Source organism: Urocitellus parryii, chromosome 7 (assembly GCF_045843805.1).
Source record: "Urocitellus parryii isolate mUroPar1 chromosome 7, mUroPar1.hap1, whole genome shotgun sequence".
NCBI lineage: Eukaryota > Metazoa > Chordata > Mammalia > Rodentia > Sciuridae > Urocitellus > Urocitellus parryii.
The window spans coordinates 49,896,885-49,919,249 of record NC_135537.1 but is presented as its reverse complement, the minus strand read 5'-3'; the positions used below and the strand labels follow the sequence as shown (position 1 = coordinate 49,919,249).

Below are 22,365 nucleotides of genomic sequence, written 5' to 3'. Positions count from 1 at the left end.
TTAGAGGTAATTTTTTGAAGAAAATCTTAAAGGAATTGCTGCCAGTAAAAGGAAAATTTTTCCATACAGAGAAAAACACCAAGAGTAATATATTTTCTTTACATATCCAATAACATTTTATGGGACAGTTTTGTGAAAACAGCTAGAGTATGATTTTGTTTTTAATAGGCATTGAGATAGACAAAATGTCCTTAGTGAAATGTAAATTTGTAATTCGAGTTTCATGTATAGTGACTATCCTGACTTCTTATTTAGTAGTTTCAGAACAGGGAATAAATATTCATTCAGTGAACACACTTTATGAATCTTTTTCAACTCAGTGGATTAGATATATTTAAGACACATTGCAGTTTGGTTTTTGGTTACATGGTTATTGTGATACCCAGGGACCTTAATGGACATTTCCTGGGAGCTACATAGAGTCAAAAAGCCAAATGCCATTTAACATTTCACAGGATGGCTAGAGGCTGATTTTCTATATCAGTTTAGAGCAGTATATCCTGTAAAAAAAGGAAAGGGTACTATTGGACAGACTAAAAGTTAGGTTGCACTATGATAATATATTAAGATGATAATTAGCTTTTTCAGGGCTCAGTAGAAAGATGGGAGAATTTTCTAAATTTCATATCTTAATATTATGCTACTCAAGGATTTAGAATATATGTATTTTGAGGGCTAGGGATGTAACTTAGTGGTAGAACATTTGCCTAGGATGCATGAGGCTATAAATACAATCCCCAACACTGCAAATGCATAAATAAAGGAATACATTTTAATCATTGGGAGTTTTCTATTTATAAATGCTTTATTCAAGCAAAGGTCACATCAAATTTGTTACCCTCTTAAGTTATACACTCACACAGAATCTATGTGATATATATATATATATATATATATGATATACATATATACACACACACATATATATGTGTGTATATGTATATATGTATGTATATATATGTATGTATGTATATATATGTATGTATGTATATATATGTGTGTGTATCTATAGGTATGTATATAGGTATGTATATATGTATGTATATGCATGTATATAGATAGATAGATAATCATTGCCATCTCTTTCTAAACTGTCATATTTTATAAGACTATATTTGATCTTTAACTTGTTGTCTATTGAATAATATGTCTACTGTCTTTGATAATAAATTAATCGCTTGAAATCACTAATCTTTGCTTTGCATCTGGTATTTTGAGTGTTTTGTGTTCAGGGCCTGGTGTACATTGAATGAATCTTTGGCTGAAGAAGAGACTTCCTCAATAAGACTCCTAAATTACAAGAAGTAAAATCAGGAATCAATAAATGGATGAACAGATCATGAACAGAGAGCCTATGGAATGAGAGAAAATCTTTACTATCTGTACCTCAGATAAAGCATGAATCTCCAGGATATAGAAAAATCTCAAAAAATTTAACGCCAATATAACAATTAATCAATTAACAGGCAACGGAAAAGAACAGGCATTTCACAGAGGAAGAAATACAAATGGTCAAATATATATGAAAAAATGTTCAACATCTCTATCAATTAGAGAAATGCAAATTAAAACTACACTGAGAGTCCATCTCACTCTAGTTAGAATAGTAATTTTCAAGCATACAAGTAACAATAAATGTTGGTGAGGATGTGGGGACAAAGGTACACTTATACGTTGTTGGTAGTACTGCAAATTGGGGCAACCATTCTGGAAAGCAGTACGGAGATTTCTTAGAAAACTTGGAATGGAACCACGATTTCACTCAGTTATCCCAATCCTTGGTCTATACCCAAAGGACTTTAAATCAGCATATTACAGTGACACAGCCACATGAATGTTTATAGCACCTGAATTCACAGTTACAAAGCTATGGAACAAACCTAGTTGCCTTTCAACAGATGAATGCATAAAGAAAATGTGACACACACACACACACACACACACACACACAATGAAATATTATGCAGCTATAAAGAAGGAATTATGGCTTTTGCAGGTAAATGGATGGAAGTAGACACTATCAAGCTGAGTCAAATATGCCAGTCCCCCAAAACCAAAGGTCAAATGTTCTCTCTGATATGTGGATGCTAACCCATAAAAAAGGAGGGTAGGGAGAGGAAGAATAAAAGTTAATTGGATTAGACAAAAAGGATTGAAGGGAAGGGAGGAGGAATGGAAATAGGAAAGACAGTAGAGTGAATTTGACATAACTTTCCTATGCACTAGTAATGTAGTATATTACTAGTATAATTCCACATCATGTTTAACCAGAAGAATGGGATAAAAATTGTAATGGATTGCACCCCATGTATGTATAATATGTCAAAATACATCCTACTGTCATATGTATCTAAAAACAAAAAAAGAATTAAAAACTAAAAAAAATTAAACTAAAAATTAATAATTACAAGGAAGATATTATTACTATTTGAGTATTTCAGAATACCAACAAACTGATTTTCCAAAAGTTTAAAGAAATTTATTCAACTAGGAGTGATTTGAGCCAAGATTCAAGCTTAGATCCTTGCAAAGGATCAAAGTTAAAACTTTCCATTAGACAAAGTCTTAAAAATAGGTTGTCAGAGAGCAAAAGAATGGAAAGTTGGGCTTAAATTACAACTTAGTTCAGTAATTATATTCTTGGTATGAACATTCATGTAGTTGTTGCTCATCTTTTTCAAAGCTGTTTCTTCAAATATAGCTGAAGTATTATTAATTAACTTCATATGATGCCTACATAATAAGTATTACAGACTAATTAATAGGACTCAATATTTGCCATTAACTTTCAATAAACACTATAATGTTTCACATTAAGATTTTTCTCATGTAAATGTATGTCAAAATAGATTGTGGAATGAATAATGGTTCATACCATGACCGAATAGGGAAGAGAAAAAGATGTGGAAAAAATGGTTGAAACTGTGCTTTCAATCTAAATAGTGAAGAAAATATTTAATAACTGAAATTTTAACTTCACTGAAGTTGTTTTATTTGTCCTTATCATCATTCTTCTGTTAAAGAATGGGAATAGATTTCAAAGGGGGAACAACTACAATAATACAGTCTTTGGTACTTGAAACAGCTTTTCAAGTACATCATGTACTGAGTACCAGATCTCCACTTTCCTTTGCTGTAATTTTTTTTATTAGCCTGCTTCAATTAAGGAATTCTCATAGTTTTGAAGGTAGATGTCAGAACAGTAATAAAAGTTATTCATTCTGTTCCAGCCAGGCCTTCTTCTACATAACCAGACATGGAAGAGGGACAGTTCTGAAGAATAGCTTTTTCAGGATGAGTTAATTGCTATCATTTTGTAAAGCAGTAACTGTCAGTGACTACTTTGAAGAATTTTTTTTAGCATTTAGCTAAGATCAGTTGAATTTTGGTTTTCCCCTGTAGTATGTATGATATTTGTTACTTTAAAATATGTATATGTTATTTCCTTAATACATAGTTCATGGTGAACTATTCATATATATTGTTTATATTGATTATAAAAATATACACATATTTCAAAAAAGCAAAGTAAAAAAAAATGTCTAAAGATATTTTCAGTATTGGCTGGCATGTTTTTATTAAGTGAAAATTAGGGTACTTAAAATTAAAATCTTTTAAATCTTTATTTCAAACAAGTAAATAAACATCTATTTATTTCTAAAATTAATAAATAAACATAATAAATAAATAATATATATCTCACACATCAAAATATGTGAAAAGTAACTTAAAATAACAGTTTAAATGATTTCAATTTCTTTTAAGATTTTTGTCATCATTAAGGTCATAGTAAATTAAAATCTAATAAAAAACCCCTTTGTGGATAAAAGAAGCATCTAAATTACATGTGCAGAAAATTTCTACTGACCAGTGTAAGTCAGTAGAAATTTTATTTCTACAGAAGTAAAAATAGTATTTGCTGCTTAAGAACATCCCTGCTTGCTATCCATGACTGGCTGACCTGATCCAACCAGAACAATTTTAGAGGCAAAAAAATTTATTTGAGGGCTCACAGTTTCAGGGGTCTTAGTCCACAGAGGGTCAGCTCCATTCCTCAGGGCTAGAGGTGAGGCAGAACATCATGGTGGAAGAGTATGGCAGAGGGGAGGAGCTCCCATGGTGATCCCAAGAGAGACTTCACTGACCAGATAAAAATATATACAAAGCCAAACCCCCAAATTCCCACCTCCTCCAGCCACATCTTAACACTTCAGTTACCACTCAGGTAATCCTTATCAGGGGTTAATTCACTGATTACATTAAGGTATAACCCAATCATTTTTCCTCCAAACCTCCTTGCCTTCTCTCAGTTAAGCTTCTGGGGGATACCTTACATCCAAACCATAATTATATATATATATATATATATATATATATATATATATATATTATATGTATATATATAAACACACACACACACACACACACACACATAGTCCCACACACATATATATATGTGTGTGTGTATATATACACATACACATTAATAAAATATATAGAAGTATAATTTATATATATATATATGTATATAGATATATATCAGTATGTATAAAGTATAATTTTAACTTGGGATTGGAGGCTAATATTAATTTTTAACTTGGGATTGGAGGATAATATTACATAAACATGCACCTTTAATTGAAGATTTTGTCCTTTCTCCAGTGTATGTTAAGGTCACCTTTTTTGAGAATCAGGTGGTTATATCTGTGGATTTATTTCTGAGATATCTATTCTGTTTTATTAGCCTATATATCTGTTGTTGTTGTTGTTGAAGCATCTGTGATGTTTTGTTATGTGGCCTATAGTGTGTTTTGGAATAGTTTGAAATAGGTATCTATAATGTTCCTACCTTATGTTTTTTTTTGTTGTTGTTATTGTTTCATTTTTTGTTTGTTTTTTGTTTTGTTTTGTTTGGGTGCTGTTGAATGTCCAGGACCTTTTGTGATTCCATATTAATTTAGTAATATGAATTCAATTGTGATTTTCTAGTTCTGTCAAGAGTGTCTTGGTATTTTTATGGGGGTTGCTTTTACTTTGTCATTAAGTTATTTTGGATAATACATACATTTTAACAACCTGTATTTCCAGTGCCACTCACCTTGACATGCAGCTTCTAATTTGTCTCTGAGAAAGAAGAGGAGATCCCTGTATATTCCTATTTGGGAATCATGACCTAGTTCCACATTTCTCCTATATGATATTCATTATATCCTAGAAGGAAAGATGATGAAAATGGTAGGCACACAAGAATGATTTGTTAAAACTTGTAACTTTTGCTAGCAAATTAATCTAAAACAATAGGATTCAGACTAGGGCTTAAAGATAACACCTCTATAGTCATTGGATTCTGTAACATAGTTCATTTTAGTTTTTAGAGATATGTTTATCTGTTTTATTAATTTTGTACCATTTTCTGGAGATCTGAGTTAATGAGTTTATATTTATATTTTTGTTTTGTTTTCCTTTTTTTTTTTCAGAGCCATGATCTTTATTGAGGTATTTGGAATAATGGTAACATACGTTGAGAGTATTGAACTCATCACTCTCCACACAATGCTCTGGCAACCCAGACAGACAGTAGAAAGAAACATACACATTTTTCTTAGGTGTCACATACATAGTCTAAGGAGAATCCAAGACCTCAGTGGTGATAGGTACTAGGGGTAGAGTTTGAAAAGGAAGATAAAACACAATGAATATCTCCAGAATTGTTTTCCTTACTCCTAGTTCCTTGGTCCAATGGCCCTTACCTTTGGCATGAAGTCAGAAGTCAGGAGGGAAACTGTGCAAGTCAGCTTCCCATTACAGTAACAAACATCTGAGATAATTAACTTATAAAGAGAAAAAGGTTATTTTTTTTTTTTACTAATAGTTTTAGACTTTCCAGTCTATGATTAAGTGAACCGATTATTTTTAGACATCTGGTTGGGGTGCCTGGAGGCAATGGTGAAGAATGGATGTAAAAGATAAAGTGCTGGCCTCCTGGACAGAAAGCCAAGGAGAGGAAGAAATGGCTGGGCTTCCACTGATAATTTTGATGTCACAGCTCATACCTAAGGGCCTATCATGAGGCCCCACTTGAAGTTTTCACCACCTTCCAGTAATTTTCCCCTAGGAACCCAAACTTTAACAAATTTTCTCTTCAGGGATATTCATGATCCAAAGTAGAACAGAAGTAACAGTGGATGGAATTGCTGAGCACGCCTAGCAAGTTCTATTTCGGAACCACAGTGTTTTCTTACACAAGGTAGCTCCCATCCAATTTTACAAAAATGTTCAGTTCCTTTGCCTGGCTAGCATAGGGACTTGCAGCTGCATAGCTGCCAAATCCAGGCCTTCCTGATGGCTATTTTTTTTTCCATCCAGCTCATGTGACTGCCAGGTTAAGCTCATATTCAGAGAGACATCTATCTTGGTCAGAGTCCTGCCACCACCATTCCATGCATATTACTTGCCAGTCACCTGCCATGACTCCACAGTCTCCTTACCCTGGAATTTTGTGATAGCTGCTGAGAGAGGGAGTTCCTGAATAGATGGACTGAGTCAAAGTCTGCAGTGTCCTAATTCACAGATGAAGAGAAGCCTTTGTAATATTTCTGCTGCCAGTGCCTTTAATGCCTATGGCTTTGCACAAATGCCCAGCCATTTAACATGAACACACCTCCCAACATTGGGAACCACTGCTTGCACAGGGAAGCCATGGACATAAGGCAGAGATTATCCATTTATCTCAAATGCCAGTAGGATCTCAGTTTTGGGAGTCCATGCCCTAGCCAGAAAAATGGATACTCTGTGAGCAGTCCCAGTTGGGTCTGAGTCCCTCAAAGAAGATATGGTCTTCAGTTTCCCAGAGTCAGTGACCTCTCCTGCCCCCAGGAATGACACATCACAGATCTGACACAACCCAGTGTGCAGTGCTGATGTCTCCTGACCTCCACTCCAGACCTTTTATTTCTTTAAGCTGGGACAACTCAGAATGCTGGTTAACTGCACACTGAAGAATGACCATGATCTCATGCTTGCAGGATGTAAACAAGTCTTCCAAATACAAGATCAAGGACAGTGACTGACCTCCAGTTTTCCCTCCTACATGCAGATAGATGTCTGGATCCAGGTTAGGAACAGGAACATGCCTCAACCAGCACAGCTGTTAATTCAGGAACTAGAAAGGGAGTGAGGGGATAAAGAAAAGCAAATGGACACACATAGAGAAAAGCTGGGGTCAGGTGGTTTGGCCCAGCCCTTGTGAGGCTTCACCAACACAAGAGCTAGCCAGGTATGTTTATTATGCAGGTTTTGTCACCAGAATGTTGTTTATGAGAAAGTTTTAGCAAAGCAGGCAGTCTGAAGGAGGTGAAATTTTAGGGACATCAAGATCATCTTGTTATGTCCAGAATCATCTACCCCTAGTAGTTGGTGTATGAATCCAAGTTTCTGATGGTTAGAGCTGTGTGCCTTTGCACATAGTCACCCCTGGCTGGCACTACCATAGCAACTGGGGCATCTTGACTTGCACTTTTGCATAGTCTGCTCCCAGAGCAATGCAGCCATAAAGGAAACAGAGACCACTCTTTGAGTCACCACTTTTCACAACAGCTCAGTGGAGGGCACTACATGAAAGGGGTGCTGGTTATTCACTTTCAGGGATGGGTGCTACATAGGATTATCAGCATATGTCAGAGGTTTGCAGGGTGGGTTTGCCTGTCTTCAGGGTTCAGCTCCCCAGACTTATATTAAGGCAATAACTTATGCACACAGAGCTGGTTATGAATAGTGGAGAGAAGACCTCTAAGGGGCACCAAGTTGTGACTAACAGCAGCTTGGATGGGGTGTTCCTGGGTGTCGATATTTATAATGTGCAGTGTCAAAGACCTCACAACCTAGAATCACCCATATCCCTGTCTCAGGACTCACTATTTTTTTTTTTTTTGTATTTTCATGGTGACTCCTGAACAGCTACACCAATTATCAAGATAGGGCAACACTATACCAAGATCCAGCAGGGGCATCATGACTCTTCCTCTAAGGCCAAAAGTTATCATTAGAGAAGATCAGGCTGGAATAGTGGGGCATATATGAGTCATTTCTTGAGCAAGCTCCTGAGAGGTTGGACCTGATGCTGTAGCATTGAAAGAGACCCAAGACTTCAACTCTGTGAAGTATAAGTACTATGGTCTGGCCAGTTTTGTGTCTGCTAGGCAAGGCCTTGTGAGAGGCTGGGTCAGCACATGATGCTGGGAGTACTAAAAACTCAGTGTCAGACCTCCATTCATCCTGCAGTCATGGCCTGGCCATGGGCTACCCCATGATTCTGTGCGTATCTCCTTACAAGCTGAGGCAGTAGGGAAGTCACAATAAGTTTTATTTCCACCCTTGCTAACAGCCCATGATTTGATTCAGTTAAAGGTGGGTGGAGAAACTAATGTCCACATTCCAGGAAGTGGAAGATGATAAGGACCACACATTTGGGGAGAATTAGAGATATCTTAGCCTTTCCCCATACTGGGAAGGTTGTTACTAACAAGACAGAAAAATTTTTAGTATTCTTCCTCCCCAACTCTCCCATCCTGCCCTTTATGCTTTGTATTTTTCTTGGATGATAGCATTAGATCTTTGTCTTATATAATTTTTTTCTCTTGCAATTGCTTATTAAATGTCCAGTTTCCTTGAATGTTTATTGGTTTCATCTACTGATTTTTTAAGCTACACAGGATAATTCTGTTGCAACCCACCTGGGAGGTTTGGTGCACTGATGTGGAAGACTGTACATTTGCTTTTAGACTTTTAGGATTTGAATGTCAATTAGGTACACACACACACACACACACACACACACACAGGCTCCAAACAAGATATAATTATCTCCATCACCTCTAATGTTGAATCCTTCAGAAACTGAAAGAGAAGGCATTTGTGAGTTGGACTCAGTGACACTGTGACAATTTTCAGAGTCCACTTCATCAAACTTGGTAAAATTTCCTTATGTTGTCATGTTGTTAAGTGATGATTATGGTTTTCCTACTTTATTATTAGATATTCATATTTTTATTCCATTTCTAGAAAATATTTAGGAATGTTATTATTATATTTTCATTCTCCTTATTTAATCTTTGGAAAAATTTTGTGCATATTATCTCTTGCACTCTAATATTTCTATGTGTTAGGCATTAGAAAATCATTGATTCCTATAAAGTGATCTTATTGTGAAAGCAACACACATATTTAAGTAGGGATAAATATCAATGTTAATATCAATTAACATGTCATTTACTTTCTTTGTACCAGAAGCTAGCCTTGCATTGGTTAACCTCTAAGTGAGTTGTAGGATCTCTAGGGCTGAAAATAGCAAGGAGCATAAACTTATCTAATGTTGACTTTTATTTATAGTTATTTTTCAAAAAGAGGAGTTTCAAAATAAAACAATTATGTACATTGACAGTACTGGTTCTTTATTTTAAATCAGGAATGCAAATTGTTATTAGAAACATGGGAGATTATTATCATAATTAAATATTAATAACTTCATAAAGCTATGTGCTATATATAGAGCTAGCTGAAAATACCTTACAAGTTTTACTTCAATTAGTTCACATTGATTCTTATATTATTGATTTAATAGTAATAACATTTATATGATTTATTAATATTTGCAAGTTTTTAATTAAAGTTATCTTTGTTGATATTATATTTATGCATGTTTCTTTTTGCTAATTCAATTCTTCAATTCTTCTGACTCTAGGAACTAGATAGATTGCCTTTCCTATGGGTTTTAGATAAAGTTGTGCTTATCCAGTCCCCCTATTATTGGCCAATGAGCTGCTTTGCCAGTTGCTTACAATGTCAACTGGGTAGTGGTCAAAGCTAAGCTCATCATTGTAGGCATTGCTCTTATCATTGGAATTCAGGGAATTGCCTCATCCATATTTTCACACATTCCAAGAGATGATCTTCAGATAATAACTTATTAATGAGAGATGAAAAGGTCCTAACCTCCTTGCCTTGATTGTAAACAATTCTGGTACAAAGAAAATAAATGACATGTTAATCATATTAACATTCCAGTTTCAGAGCTCTCTAGTGATAAATTTGAACAGCACTATGGGTTAGCTTTCTTCTCTACCCAAATATGCAGAATCACTTTTTTACAGGTGTATCAAAATATTTCCCTCAAAAGCATTTGCATGTACATGTCTGTCTGTTGCCAGAGCTTCCAATCTTAAGATAGATGCAAAAGTGAACCTGGGTAGCAGAATACTACAAAGTGACTTTGGAGATAGAGATCTTTCTGGTGGGCAATCATGAACCTACAACTGGGTACAGATAGTCTTTGTACCAGTGCAATTGTTAAACTCTTTGGTGAAAACAAAAATAATGAATGATGTCTTGAAGATATTACAGAAATAAGTGTAAGGACAAAGAAAGAGGGTGATTAGTGCGAAATGCCATTGATTTGTTAATGGGAGATAATGACAAGTTGAGCACAATCAATAACAAATTCAATTGGGTGGGGATGTGGCTCAAACGGTAACACGCTCACCTGGCATGCAAGGGGCGCTGGGTTCAATCCTCAGCATCACATAAAAATAAAATAAAATAAAGAAGTTGTGTCCACCAAAAACTAAAAAATAAATATTTAAAAAAATTCTCTCTCTCTCTCTCTCTCTCTCTCTCTCTCTCTCTCTCTCTCTCTTTCAAAAAAAAAAATGAGGCAAAATGTTAAAACTGGAAGCCTTCCTTGGCATTCCCATGCCACAGTAAGTATCACCAATAGGGAATAAGAGATTCTGTATTTTGGATGAAAATATATGAGTAGCTGCCATTAAGAAATTGAGCTAGATTCTGCGGAACACACTGGGCCTGGTGTAGAAAACTCATCCTTGGGGACACTTGATACTTGACAACAAAAATGGTTAAACTCTAACATACTAAGAATGAGAAAGTTCTAGATTTTATAAGAAAGGACAGGGATTATATAGTAAGGAAACTGCATATCTAACTAATAGAAATTAATAGATGGAAGAATATACACAAAACTGAATTCAGTGAATTTGAAGGGAAGGAAAACACGTGGATAGGCCCTGGTTAATAGATGTGGGAGCACATTCTTGTAATATAGGATTTAACATCCCAGAATGGACTTCAAGAAATAGTGTTACTAATTCTAGAATGTTTCCTAACAAAAGCCATTATCAATGTTAACCAAAATAGCAATTCTAGAACCATTATGGTAAAGAAGTGGACATACAAGAGTGGATAAGCTATGCAAAGTCAGATACTGACTGTGCTCCACAGGAGGACTTGGAGGATTCTCCATTTACCAGAACATTGGAAGTACTCAGATAAAAAAGATTCCAGTCCTGTTGACATGAAAATGTTCAGTGGTAACCTTCCTAGTTCGACCTGAGCTTTATAATAGATATAGAACTAGATAGTGATAGTGATAAGAATATTTCACTGGGAGCAAGATAGTATTGAAACATCAAAAGCAATGTGCATATCATTATTTCAATGAATGGTGAGATAAAATTGATTGTCAGAAGGGAAACAATCTTCAGACAGGAGTGGGATGGTTAAAAGAACATGGTGTTTCTAGAGTCAAGACCTATTGGCAGCAGTGATTCCATTGCTTAACTTAAAATAACTCAAGGATAGGTGATCAAAGGAATGAGGATATTCTGTAGACATATTTTCTTTCACCTGTCACCTACTTTTTTTGGAATTGGGTCTATATATTCTGGATCTGAAACCACTGACCAATGAATGGGTAAGGCAAATTCTTATGTGGAAGGAACCTAAAAACATCATAAAAAGTGAATTCAATATTAATCAACCTGGTTCTTCCCCAAAGGGACTCAAGAATATTTATTTTGATTACCTTGCTTTGAAGAAATGCCTGGACCTTTCTTGCATTATTTATTACAAGGCTAGAATTGATGTTGAACCCATAAACAAAAAGCATTAGCATGGTTCCCTATTTGTGTGGGTTGAATAGGAATAATTTGATTTTGTGTTTATATATGGAATTAAAAGAAGAAAGATTGCAGGATTGGGGACAAGGAAGTCTATGGTAGAGTAATGTGGGTTGACTTATGGGAGGGAACAGAAATGTGAAGATTTCTCATCACTTATTAATGTAATCCAGAAAGCACGAGACAGAATGACTCTTTCAGGTAATGTTGCAAAGCCTATCTTCAGCAACTTTAGTGCTGGCCAGAACTGTGCATGGATACAGAGTAGCAATGCTGAAAGGAATGGAAGCTATGCAAGGAACCAAAATGCAGACTTCTCTCACCATGTCTCATCTAGACATTGCTGCTGTTTAATGCCTAATCTTCTAATAAAATAGAGAAATGCTCCACCAGAGTGGAGCCATCCTTCTAAGATGCAAGAATCTTGGTATCAAGTTGATTTGGATGAATCCCTTTCATGGTAAAAGAATTGGCAACTTAAATTTTGATTGTGACACATATTTCAAATTAGAGAATTTTAAAATCAAAGATAGTGTTCTGTAGCAAATGTCTTCCTCCTACATCTTATGTGTCCAAATAAATTCCACCATCCACGTGCATACATTGACCAACCTCTCTTCTATCCTCTGAAGTCTGTAGTAACCATCAGACTATTCACAACTTCTATGAGACCAATATTTTGTTTTTGTTCTTGTTGTTGGTTAGGTTCCACATATGAGTTAGATAATATGGTGTTTGTCTTTCTGAGACTGGCGTAATTTCACTTAATGTAATATTCCAGGTCTTGACAGATTTCCATGTTTTTTATTACTGAGTAGTATTTCATTATAAATATAAATGAAATATATTTATAAATATATTTTCTTGTATGTTTATCCAATAGGTAACCACTTCTCCAGGCTTCTGGGTAAATTTTTCTTCTGGAATATCATCAAAGTGAAAGTTCACAGCTTTAGTTTATGTCCAGCTAATAACATATACTCATCCTCCTCCTAATGTTCAGTCAGCACATCTGTTGTTCTACATTGTTTGCCTGACAAGTTGAAACATCTACTTTTTATTATATGACTGCTGTACTTGGGCAAAAGATCTTTAAATGGGGCATGGGAAAGTTCATTGTGAATCATAATTGCCAAAAAATATTCTTCCCTTACCTAATTTGTAGTAACAGTTTCTTTTCTACAGAAGAGTCAGTTATCCAGATATTATATTGGCATTCCCTTACCTGTTGGCATGAGGAGCTTGAAATTAACTGTATTGAAGACCTGTGTTTCTCTAATATGTAGATCTCCTCTCTGGAAACTAATATTTCTACAGTCAAAGCCATGAATTTTGGATGTGACCTGTAAAATCTCTCCCATATGAGTTATGTGGAATGACTGCAAGTGAAAAGGGAAGTCATTCTTATTATAATATATATATTCATTCCATGTATCTATATTTCTCACACAGTTTATATAGGTTATTGCTGTGGTCTAGATATTAAGTGTACTCCCCACAGCTTATATATCAGACAAAACAAGAAAGTTTAGAAGCAAAATGATTGTGTTATGAGATCTTTAACCCAATCAGGGCATTAGTCCACTGATATAGATTAATTGGGTGTTATCTATAGGCAGGTTGGGCTGGAGGAAGTAGATCACTGGAAGTGTGCCTTGGGGTTTATATTTTGTGATCCATTTTCTCTCTGCTTCCTGGTTGCCATGTCCTTAGCTGTTTTTCTCTTCCATGCCTTTCTGCCATGATGTTCTTCTGCCTTGCCTAGGACACACAACTGCAGAGTACGCCGTCGATGGACTGAGACCTCCAAAACCTTGCATCAAAATTTTCCTATTCTAATTTCTCTTACCAGATCTTTTTGGTACCAATGATGAAAAAGCTGACTAAAATAGCTATTATTCTTTACCTGATGCTTCAACTGTTCCTTCTAATGTCTGCTCCAACACCTATTGACAATTTTCTGTGATGTAACTGTGGATGGTCATATGTCAGCTTCCACACCTCCTTTTTGATAATATAAGTTTCATGGTCAGAGGACAGATAGCCAAATTATTTATGGAGAGATTAGGTACTACGTAACATTACATCTACTTCTTTTCCTAGGAATTATTCTGTTATAGGAATCTTAAAAAAAATTAATATCCCCTCCAAGGAAAGAGCTATGGCAATGATTGTGCAGAAATGAAATTACAGACAATTTCAAGCAGCCTTTCAATTCAAGCACTCTACATAGGAGCAGCTGAAACCTTGGTTATATTTGCATTTGAAGCCAGTTTCTCTCTCTTCCCAATCTTGCCTTCCTCATTTCTTTACAGGACTGTATGTCAGCTTCATTGTCCAATAAAAATTCTGTGTTTATTTAGAAGGAGTCTGCCTCTGAGTTGTTTCTGGGGAGTTCAATCTAAGACAATATGCATGAAAAATTCTGTCCTATAAAACCTGCTTACTCTCATTCCTTAAAAACTGAATAAAGTTTTACTTTTTCTTACTATGACTTCATATCTCAATTTAAAAGGCGTTCCTTCTAAAATTCATGTATTATTTGGTTTTATGTGTACTTTTTTCTCTGGTGGTTCTTTTCAATTAGCAATGCTCTCACTTGTTTATACATTTGTCTCTTTTATTATAATAATTTAGCTATTTAAAATCAAAGATAGTGTTCTGTAGCAAATGTCTACTGCTTAGAATACATCTTAGAACGTAAAAGGCTGTTCATTTTTTTCTTAATTGAATAAAGAATTAACTAAATTTTTACTATTTATCAGGAAAGGCCAGGAGGTTTAATGAATTCCTTCTTAAAGCATTCAGGAACAAAATATTAGGAAAGATTTGGAAAGCTCATTTTAGCATTGTGTATAAGTCAGTCATGAAATATACCTAAACCTCTGAAGTTAAGGGACACAAAAAGAAAAGATCAATAGAGCGGGGGGATAAGGAACAAAGTGTATGTGTGCATGTAATACAGCCTCTCTTGAGTAAGATTCTCAATGTATATTGTAATATTTTGATAGATTGTGAATTCTTAGCACATGAGTCCTTCATATTCTTCTGTAAGTATAAAAATGTATTTCATATCATTAGTAGTAAATTATTTTAAATCATCCACAAATTCCATTAGCATAAAGAATTGAGTCTTCAATGGATGTATAACAAGGTATATGGATGGAATGAATCCAAAATCACACCAGAGTCAATTTCACTTCCACTTACTAGTTATTAAAACTCTCAACTACTTGTCAGCTCATTTGCCTTTTATCAATCCAGATTTCCAATACTCTCTGCAAATCAATGCTGTCAGTCATTCATTTATTTATTCAACATTTATTTTTATCCAGCTATAATAATCTCAGAAATGTTTTGATATTGGAACCATAATAAACAAAAACTATATTATGCAATTTTTAATAGCTGGAAATAATCAAAATTGTTAACAAGAATTTGAGAAAAATATGGTAATAATATAGAAAAAGAATCATTTTTTACTTTTGCTATGGAAATATCTATTATAGACAAATTGCTGTCAATTTATTCAGAAGGTAGACATTCATCATAGGGTGATAATGTGATTAGAAACATGTATTTATTTTTTGCTTTCTTTTATGTTTATGGGAAATATTTATTATAAACACCGAGGAAGTAGTATTTAAGCTTTTAGTGAATCTTAGACAAGTTTAAGTTTAGGAATAATAGAGTCCTCCCACACCTTGCATTTGCAGTTCTTAACATTTTCATACTTGAAATGATATTTCTTTGTTCTTTGTACTGGGGATTCAACTCAGGGACACTCAACCACTGAGCCATATCCCCCCTATTTTGTATTTTATTTAGAAACAGGGTCTCACTGAGTTGCTACTGCCTTACTTTTTCTGAGGCTAGCTTTCAACTCATGATCCTCCTGCCTCAGCCTTAAGAGTACCTGGCCTGAAATGATGTTTTATTTAGCATCTTACCAGACTATAAGATGCTCTGACACAGTATCTCACACTTTAAAGATTTTAATTAGTGAATGAAGTATAAAATGTGTGTTTAAAAGAATGCAAACAAAGCTCCAAAGTTGTTTTCATGAGTCTTCTTCATTCTCATAGAAAGTAAACGAATACTTGTTGAAATAGAAAAATTGAATTTTCTGTATTGAAAGTATAAATTTCCTTACTAATTGTTTATATAGTTGTTGAAAAGAAAAAAACAGGTAGAAATGGGAGCAGGGTGTATAGCATAATGACATTTTTATAAATTAATTACACTTTTATAAAAATAACACTATTCTTTCTTAGAATATTAACAAATAAAAATAAACATGCTCAAATACTGTATGATGGTTTATGATAAAGATTTGGAATGAAAGTAGGGAATATCCATTCATCCACTGAAGGGCATATAGGTTGGCTCCACAGTTTAGCTATTGTGAATTATGCTGCTATAAACATTGATGTGGCTGTGTCCCTGTAGCATGATGTTTTTAAGTCCTTTGGGTATAGTCCAAGGAGAGGGATAGCTGAGTCAAAAAACAAATGGTGAATGTTTTCTCTGATATAAGGAGACTGACTCATATTAGGGAAAGAAGGGGGAACGGAACGTGGGAGGATTAGATGAATTCTAGATAGGGAAGAGGGGTGGGAGGGAAAGAGAGGGGCAGGGGATTAGCAAGGGTGGTGGAATGTGATAGACATCATTATCCAAAATATATGTATGATGACTCAAACAGATATGAAAATTGTGGTATATATGTGTAATAGGAATTGTAGTGCAAAAAAAAGTATATGTATAAAGGCATGAATTGGCATGAACATACTCTATATACAAAAATATGAAAAATTGTACGCTATATGTGTAATAAGAATTGTAATGCATTCTGCTGTCATGTATTTAAAAAATACAATCAATAAAACTAAAAAAAAAAGAAAGAAAGTAGGGAAGTGTAGGGAATAGCATTAGATAATGGAAGAATAAAATTAAAATTTTAAAAACTGGCTGAACTGATAATTATAGTTTGCCACCATCTGAAGTATAGGATTAATTTGATTAATTCATCTGCACCTGAGAAGCAATTAAAAAATGGCATGAGCATTCAATTTACTCAGTAAAAGCAATTTCTAAAAAGCATGCAATAATACCCTGTACTTCTTTAATCAATTATTTGAGCTATTTGTCTGGAGAGCTCAAAAATTTAGTCAATGCTGGCAAGGATGTGGTCAAATCAGCAATTATATAAAGCAATAGGAACTTAATTATTATCCTTCCAAAATAATCTTTGCCATATATATTGAGAATCTTCACTTACTAAACTTCACTCTGAATAATTCCTACTCTAAGCAATATAAGCTAATAAAACAAAAATCTTGAAAACATAAATATAAAACATCTACTTTCAAAATTAAATTTTAATTTAAATAAAAATAGGAAAGCATGATAAAAGATTAGCAAGCATAAAATAGTAAAATAAGTCATGGAACTTAGAAGCTGGAATTTTATTCTGTCATTAAAACAGTGAATGATAAAAATAACTAGTGATGTGGAAAAGTATTATGAGTAAGTGAGAAAGGTGAGGAAAAATTAATTATACAATGCTGGATCCCAGTTTTATTTTGAAAATTCATGAAATTAAGGAAAATATTGAAGTGAGTAGATGTTGGGATCATAGTTTCTAAATATTTTATAATTTGCACACATTAATTTTACAGTCAAATTCTGTTTAAGACTGTAGAATAGATCTTATAGACTTAAAATTGAATGAAGTGCATTACTTTTGAGAAGTGAGAAAAGAGCATGAAAACTTTAAGCTATATTTGTTTTTTTTTCTTCCAAATCATCAATGTCAAAATATTCACAGTAGAAAAAGTCTGTGGAATGTTGTAATAACACTAAAGAGTTCACATTAAATTCTATAATGTTTTGTTCATGAAACAGATATATTGAGAAAGGTAACAGAAAAAGGCTTAAAATGCAGTAAGAAAAATTGGACTTTGCATTACAACAAAAATTTAACATTATTTTCAGTGCTAGATACTGGTTTGTGAGATTGAACTTTCATATCATGAAATAACATTGGGCACTAAACTTGATACTTTTGTGGGTATGATTCAGATGTATTTAGCACAGGAACATTTATTAAGATTATCAGTGACAGTAAAAAGAGGTGACAGAAGAAAGCAGTTGGTACTGAGCTTCTCAGAGACAGGGTTGTGAAAAAAATATTAATATTATTGCCATACTATCCACCTTAATAATTTCATATTGAAGGTTATTATTAGGACTTCTTCTTCTTCTTTTTTTCCCCTTTTTGGTGCCAGGTATTTAACCACCGAGCCATATCCACTCCCCTTTTTTATATTTTGTTCAGTCAGGGTCTCACTGGGTTTCTTAGTGCCTGGATAAATTGTTGAGGCTGGCTTTGAACTTACAATTCTCCTGCCTCAGCCTCCCCAGCCACTGAGATTACAGGTGTACACCACTGCACCAGGTTTATTTTTAAACTTTGTTTTTATAAATCTCTTTGAATGTTGAGCAAAGTCTTATTTGAATATTTAGTCACTTCTCTTTTCATTATTTGCTAAAAATGATAAAGGATTTAGGCTTAATGCAGAAAAGGTCACATTCTTAATGTGTGTTATAAAAAGGAATTTATAAATAGCTTATTAATGAATTTGGATATACTTGAAAATATATTTCACAAGACTTGGTGTACAGCATTAATATTCTTTTTGCATAACAGCTCTATCTTGCTCTTTGCAGTTGCTTAGAAAAACCAGATAGCTAAAGCAGTAATAGAAATAGATTGCCAATACATGAAAGGTTTCTTTTCACTTTAATTGCTGCATGACATTTCAGTTTACAGGTAATATGTATCTTTAATCTGAATAGCACAGCCTTTAACTTACTAGAGTTAAATACAGGAGAAATGAATGGCCTTACACTTACCAAAATCTAAACTGGGGAAAGAAGCACAAAGCTGAAGCATTCATCTTGATAATAGCCAAGAAGTCAATTGAATTTCTTTTCCAAAGAAGAACTGAGTCACATGAAGCTATTTTGGGTGAATTTTGTGTTTGTTCCCTCAAGTCTGAGTTTTAGAGAAAATTGTTTACATATTGAAAACACATAGCTAAAATACTCTGAGAGAATATTCAAAATAGTTCATATTTTTACATGGTTTAGTGGCATGAAGGAAAATATACAATGTTTTTTGTTCTGAAAAAAATAATTCAGCATGAATCTTATATTCAAGTACATCACTATAAAAGCTGTCTTCATCTTGTTTTTGTTTATAATTTTAGAGCTGAATAATGTTCACAATTTGCTGCTCTTTTTGGCCCTATCATCTATACATTAGAAGGTCTATTTTGAAAATGAGTGATTGGAGGCTTTTACTGGGTTGTATTCATGCAAAGGCTAATGTTAAAACAAGGACTAGTGAGTATCTAATGGAATGATTGCTAAAAGAGGCCATCTTAAAATTTGTAATCATGAAACAGATGAAGCAGAGTCAGATGAGCAGCAGAATGTTCGATTGGCTTAATTTGTAAGGTTTCAGCCTCTAATTGTTCTGCTTATTTCTTTCAAACAGTTACTAGTTTAACAAATACTCTAGGCCTACAAGACAATAGAGCAGTAAAGGAACACATAAAGAAACTGTTGGATTATTGCATATTGTTTTACTCAGCACACAGCTATTTGAGAGTAACTTCTGTTTTCAGGAGACTTAGATATAGGCATTATGTTATCTTCAGAGGAGTATGAGCAATATAAATAAAATGAGATGTATGAAATTCAGAGAGAAAAGAATAGTAGAAACCTAAACTCTTGAGTAACTACCTTTTGAAACTACCTTTAAAATATTACATGATTATTTTAATTTTACTGATTACAAAATGTAGGTTTAAAGACATTTAAATGGTAGTGAATCTGTTTTGGGATGGGGTTGAGATTAGAAGCCACAGTTTCCTAATTCTACAATAACATACTGTACATAAGTTCAATCAAAAATAGGTTTAATCAAACAGGGACTTTTATGGTTTTAGAACTCACCCTCCCATCTTCTAGGGTTGAGCCAGAGAATATCATTTTAAAAGGAGTGAGCGTTGGTAAATGCAATGCTGAGGGACAAGAAACTCCATGGTACAGAGAGGTCACTCACATTCGGATTCCAGCTTGTATGCAGGAGAATGATAAAGACTCCTTCTCACTTGTCCTCTAATGGATCTTGTATTGTATGATGCCCATCAATTCCCCTCATATTTCATTAAAAATGGTCAGGTAATTGGACACTCAAACTGCAACAAGGTTTGGAAATTGCAATCTCATGTAGAAGCCCTCAAGCCCACTTCAAATTTATTAGTATGGAAAACAATCAACCTTCAATCTACATTAAAGAAAGCAGCCCTTACTGGAAAATTACTTCCTCTTATTTTTTATGTTAATTTTTAAATTTTCTTTTATGTAATATATTTCTTTTTGATGTGGTTTTTACATAGATTAATAGAAAAGCAAATACTATTTCCCCTGTAGATCCTGCCACATCCTTTTTGCTAGTTCATAGGACAATGCATTTTGCACTCAAACAAAAGTAGTTATAAAGATAAACCTGAGAACAAATATGTAGAGCAAGAATTAATTGTCTGTTGAGAAATTGCTGAAAATGTAAGAGAAATTTTAAGGTTTAGATCCCCTGAGAAAAGAAACTTTTGTAGAATGGAGAAAAATTAGTTTTGTGTAAATTATAGAAGAACTGGAAATTTGGCGCAATGTGTGCAAAATGAAGGTCATAAGTATTTCCTTCAATGACACATACGGCACATATGTGTGGCAAGATCCTTAAGTAAGGTTTTTGAGATAAGCCATGTGGTCATGTGCATTGATAGTTTGCTTTCTTTTATTGCTGAGCTACATTTTCTTAAATGCATATGGTCTAATTTTTAGAATATCTATTCTCCTGTTGATGTACTTTTAGATTTTTTTCCTTCTTTGGGTGTAACTCCTATGAACACTCCAGTGGAAAAACAATTTATTATGCTTAGTTAAGTGCTCAGGAGCAAAATTACTGGGTCATAGAGTTAAGTATGTTGAGCTTTATAGAGAACTGCCACCATGATAACAATATTTTATTATATACCCTCTAGCAATGTGTGAAAGTTCTAGTTGCTCCAGTTCTGCACTATTTGACATTGTGTTTGTGCACATGTGTGCATGTGAGAGCAGTCTAAAGGAAGCAAAGAATAGTTGATTGTTTTAAAATGACGGCAGACAATTTCACATGCTTATTAGACATCCATACATTTTCTTCTTTTGCTTTTTTCTTTTACTTGTATTTAAACTGATTACTTTTCTTTTAATTGTTGAGGGAGGCCTTATATATTCTGAATGGGAGTATGTATTGTGTGTATTTACCAATCTATAACTTTTCTATTTATTTTTAAAAGTATATTGTGAATAGGAAAATGTTGGGATAAGTTTTAATTTTTCATTTGTTTTCTTTTATGATAAATGCTTTATATGAACTGTTTAAGAAAACTTACCCATTCCAAGGATGTGAAGATACTTTTGTGTTTCTTTCTAGAACATTCATGGTTCTAGCTTTCATGTTTAGGTCCACCTCAAAGTAATATTTATATATGCAGACATGGAAAGCTACACTAATGAAATGTTTGGAGCTATCCAGATAATTTAATAGAAATTTGTTAAAAAGATTTTCCATTTTTTATTAATTAAATTATTTTTAAAAATATTAATTAAATTATTGTTCTGGTTGAAATATTTACTTGAATATATATTTGTGCAGTTGGTTTTTAGCTGTCTCTCTTCCTTAGATTTTTATGAATGTCTACATATTAGTAATGCACTGCCCAGATAATTAGAACATTATAGTCATCATTAAGTTATTTAAATCCCCGAGTATATTTTTTCATATACATTATTGTTTTTACTATTCTTTTTACTTTTTATTTCAATATCTATTTCAGAGTTTATTTCTATCTGCTGAAATTCATATTCCTTCATGCATTATGTCATTCTTTCACTAGATTAACATAGTTATTATGTTCCTATTTACTGCTTAGTTTTTTCACCATGTGTATGCTCTTCCTACACATATTTTGTTGTTGTTGTTGTGGGTTGGACATTTTGTGTAAAGAACATTAAAAATTAAATAATATTTATCCTTCAAAATGACAAGTAGCTTTTGTGGTCGGATTACTTGTATTAGGAGATATGTTCCTCTAATCTTTATTAGAGACATTAATAAGGCTTATTGAACTTTAGTCAGATTTGTTTCAATTCTGGCTTTAAGTCTGAATTCCTCCTTCAAAAAGTTTCAGAGTCTGAATTGAAAATATTATAAAATACCTTAGGCATTTTAAAAAATAAAGTTTTATTGTAAGTTGACATTTCCTAATCGTATGTA

The 22,365-nt window shown here is 33.7% G+C and overlaps 1 pseudogene; it reads right to left on the bottom strand.

Annotated features, from left to right (window-relative positions):
* Positions 1–6,293: 6,293 nt before the first annotated feature.
* The window catches only part of LOC113179896 (sulfite oxidase, mitochondrial pseudogene), a 98,386-nt pseudogene continuing 82,314 nt past the window's right edge, over positions 6,294–22,365 (bottom strand).